The sequence below is a fragment of the Prionailurus bengalensis genome, chromosome A1 (genome assembly GCF_016509475.1).
Source record: "Prionailurus bengalensis isolate Pbe53 chromosome A1, Fcat_Pben_1.1_paternal_pri, whole genome shotgun sequence".
NCBI lineage: Eukaryota > Metazoa > Chordata > Mammalia > Carnivora > Felidae > Prionailurus > Prionailurus bengalensis.
This window is the reverse complement of record NC_057343.1, coordinates 147632600-147637481: the sequence shown is the minus strand read 5'-3', so window position 1 is coordinate 147637481 and position 4882 is coordinate 147632600.

Below are 4882 nucleotides of genomic sequence, written 5' to 3'. Positions count from 1 at the left end.
AAAAAATGTACCACTCTGGTAAGTGATGTTGATATTGGGAGAGCCTATGTATGTGTGGGCAAGAGGTATTTGGGAAACTCTGTACCTTTCTCTCAATTTCATTATAAACTTAAAAGTACTCTAAAAAAATAAATCTGTTCAAAATATTTTGTTTGGTTTTTACAGAAGGATAAGAGTGCATCACCATCTCTCCTTACAGGAGAAATCACAGAGCAGAGCAGAACACTTCCCCATGTGTGACATCTAGTGGCTCTGCATCTGAATGACAACCTCTTAGAGAAGGAAAATCTGGCCAAGTCAATAGTGGTTGTGCCTGGGTTTCGCCAGTTCCTAAAAAAACACTAAAGCGTTCCTAATTTCCCAGAAGAGCTCAGCAGTGTCCCAGTTTAATAGCCAAGTAGATTAAAATATAAAGCATTTGTCTGTCTGCTGACTATTTATTTGGATTTAGGAAAGCACAAAAGACAAAACGCACCAGATCTAGAAAATAATATAGATAGGGAAGAATTGAAAACCTAGTTCCCATCCTCAAGCTATTCCATAGCACAAGAAAAACGAGTAAGGAGCTAGCTACCCTCCGTAGCAGCAACTTACATAGCAGTGGGAGGCAATATGCAGAATGGATCTTCAGGCTGGATAGCTGGTGTCTTCACAGATGCTGGCTCCTTAGGAAAGAACTGGGAAATCAACCCGGACTTCAACGTCTCTGTGACCACGTTGACTTGGCTAGTTGGTATCGTCTTTGTGTTTTACATATGTTATCTCATTAAATTTAGACCCCACAACAACTCTAGAAGGTAGGTACTTTGCTTCCTTATTTTGGTGACAATACAAAGTCTCAGAGAGACTACGACTGGCCCTAGTTACAGTTAGGAAGGAGCATTGTTGATATCCAATTCCATGTCTCTTTGGCTTCAGGAGTATGTTCTTCTATATCACATTCATCCAGATGGCAGTTTTCATAAACTAATATTCTTTGCTTTTCCACCAGTATTTTCCACTTTTCTTGTCCCCCCCCCCCCCCCATGGATAACAAGTATTCTGGGTTTATTGACTCAGGGAAGGGACATGGCCAATGGCTGCAAAATATTTGGGTTTTGTATTCCATAAGTCTAAGTTAGGAAGTTGGAGGATTTGGGGCATACAGAGAGAGTGTAGGAAGAGTGTCAATAATCAAGGTGGAGGGAACTGGATCTACTTCTTTTTCCACCACAGAGGTGGGATAAATTTGCAAGAAAATAGGTGTGTTTTGGGAAGAGAGGCCCGCAGAGCCCTCATGACAAAGAAGAACTCACTGTGGAATTGTCCTTAACACCGCAACTAGGTGTACATGTGTGTAAATTGCCTGTCTGGGAATCTCATCCCCTGTGGTAGGCTGGAAGCTGCTGGAGCCATCCGATCTCTAGAGGCCATGGGCACAGAAACAAGGCATCACCAGACAACTGGGTTGCACCGACATGCATACATCATAGCTTAGACACAGCCCTGGGAGGTAGGGGAAGCTTAAATGGATTGGGCTTTACGTGCTTACCCCCTGGAAGTACTGAAGGACAAAATAAACCTCATGTTGAATTACACAAAAGTAAAACTATATTTAATAGCCACATTGTATTAGCTTCCAAGGACTGCTGCAATGGATTACCACGAAGTGGGTGGCTCAAAACAACAGAAATGTATTCTCTCAGTTCTGGTGGCTAGAAGCACAAAATGATGGTGGCAGCAGGGCTGTGATCCCCCCTGAAAACTGTAGGGGAAACTCTCTTTTTGCTTCTTCCTAGCTTCTGGTGGTTGCCAGTATACAGGAGGAAAGTAATTTTCCCTTTATCCTTCTAGGTTCTTTGCTAAGGTCCACCTATGATAGAAGACAGATTAATAGGAGAGAATCAAACAGAAGTCTAATAACACGTGTACATGGGAGATACCCAGGAAAACTAACTTCCCCAAATGGTCCAAGTCACCACCTTAAATACCATCTTCAGAAAAAGACACAAGAAGATGCTGAGGGAGGGTAGTGATGGGATATTACCAGGCAAAGCTCAACATTGGGATGGAGAACTATTTATCATGCTACTGGAAGCCAAAAGGCAAAGCTCAACAAATGAGATCATGGCTGTGCAGGTTGAAGTCCTTGCTGCCTCCACTGGTCAGAGTTTCTAGAGATTTAGTCCTCTTCCTCTCCCTGGGAGAGAGGAAGACACCCTAAAATTAGAGATTTTCTTTATAAATGTAAATGTCTCTTACAAAAGGGTAACTTCTACTCAGTCTTCAAAGCATTCCTGTGCCTGCTACTTCTTAAACTTAATCGGCCTAAAATAATCCTTATGCCAAAGAGGTATATTTTGGGATGGTGTATTCAGCTCCCCTTCACCAACAATGCCTGAGGTCCTGCATCACTTCTGTCTCTGCCTCCATGTTCACACAGCCTTCTGCCCTCTGTGTATGTCCCTTTACATCTTCTCTTCTTCTCATAAGGATACCAGTCATTGGATTTAGGGCCCACCCTAATCCAATATGACTTTATTTTGATTACATCTGAAAAGACCTGATTTTCATATTAACAGATTCTAAGAGTTAGGACTTGAATATATCTCTTTGGGGGGCACACTTCAGTACACTGCACACCTGAATCTGTGGTCTGGGATTCATACCTGCTACACACATGAGTTTGGTGTGAAATAGGTGTGTCAGGAAGGCTGGTCCTGGTCAAGTGTCGAGGTAACATAGGATCCTGAGCAAAGCAGTTAGCCTCTACTGGTCTTGATTTCCTCATCTCCATGGTGGAGACTCTTTCTAGTGCTGACCACTAACACAGTGTGGTTTAAGAGGTACCGCAAGACTCTACTGGCCTGAAAACACTACCCTGCCACCATATGACCCTTCCTTCCTGCCCTGCTTTTCTCACCATTAGAGTGACAAAGGTATTAAATGACAAATAAACAAATACATTGTCACTTGAGGGCCTCTGCAAGGATAATCTAGATTCTGGAAAACCAACAATTCTCTTGACAGCAGGATTCAGTTTTGAAATGCTGAAGCTACAGGGAGACCTGCTTGGTGGGGGGTCAAGCTACATGGTTGCCAAGGGAAACGAGGACATAATTCAGAGAAAACACTGGGCTTAGGGGCTGCATGATTTCTTTGTTATAATTGCAAATGCATTCTAAAAAGAAAGCAATGATAGAAGAGAGCCAAAAGCCAAGGAACGAAGGCCAGCCCAGACTGCACTACTCATCTCCAGGAGAGCTAGAGAGCTGTTCAAGTGGGCTGGAATCCAGCCTGCACCAGGAGGCAGTGGCGACGTCTCACTCTGTTATGAGACAATCTCAGGGATTTGCGCAGCCAAGCTGCAGACGTTTTCAGAGGCAGAGGCCTGGCTGAAATCTGGGCTGCTTTTCAATGCCTAAAAGCTCTGTAAGTAAAAAATAAGCAGCCCTGAGAAAGAATGAGGTGTCTGAGAGCTTTGAATTCTGGAACCAGAGATGCTGCCTGGATGCCACGTTTACTAGCTGTGTAACTTCAGGCAAGTTATTCTCTTCTCTAAACCTCAGATAAAATAAAGATTATTGTCCCACAACCTATCTAGACACATCGTTGTGCAATGATGTAGGTCAAGTGCTTCGCAGAAGCACAAGGGAAGTATCCCGTTAGTGTTACTTATTATGTTACAGATACAGAACCAAAGCTAAGGGATACTAAAAATTAAGTGGTGCTAAGGCCACAAGGCTAGACAAACACCTCTGAGGTGAGAACCCAGGGTTGCTGACACCTTAGTTCTTCCACAAAATAATACAGAAATTAAAAAGGAAAAGCCAGGCATACTTTATTTAATTTATTTAACAGTTATCATCATGTTTACACTGTGCCAAATGCTATTCTAGGCACTTTATAAATACAAAATCACTTGAACCTCATAACGACCAATGAGGCAGGCACTATTATCAATTTATAAATGAGGAAAGTAAAGACAGAGAAGATAAATGACTTGCCTAAGGTCACCCAGGGTCAGTGGGTACTGTGCTATGTCTTGGGGTTCTGAAGCAAATTGTACAAAAATAAAGAGTATCAGTACGTTTAGACCATCTCTCATTAACTAAAGTATACTATTCTTTTTAAGAAGTATTTTAACTTTCTAAGACATTTAGTAGACTATATAGCAGGCATAAACCTAAAACTGTCAGTCATATATGAATAAAATGAGCCTAAAATTTCAACCTGTGGAACACAAATTCATAGTCCAACCAGCAAGTAGCTGTTATGAGATGGTAACTATCTTCCATGAGACAAGCCTTATAGAATTTACCTTATAACCCCTATCATTAGCTTCCAAATTTCTAAAGTCTCTTAGAAATCACTTAAACATTAATCACAAATGTTCTAAACATCTAAAACCAAGCATAGCAAACATAAATTAATCTGTATTCGATGGCTTTGGCCTTGCCTATGACCTTAGGTACCTGTCCTCTGCTATGATTTCAAAGTTCACAGCCCCTATACTCTCAAATACCCTAACAAAAAAGACTCTGATGGGAACTGTGTACTTGACCCAGAGCAGAGAAAGTAAAGTCCTCAGCCAGCAAAGAGATGAACTCTCACAAACTTGAAAGACTAAGGAAAAGATGAGCTACTGAAACCTGGTGTGTTGAAATGTGAGGGAAGAATCCAGGTTATTCCCAAGTGTCTGGCAAGGGTAACAGGCAGGGCAGGGAGGGTATGGAGGATGATGATGTCCTTTACTGAGATAAAGAACTTGGGAAGAGGGGGAGGTCAGCATACAGCACAAAAGTAGTTCAGCTTTAGGCACACTAAATTTGGAAATCCTTGTGAGTCATCCGAGTCAAGATCTCTGGTAGGCTATTAGATCCAAGTTGTGAATCTTAGAAAA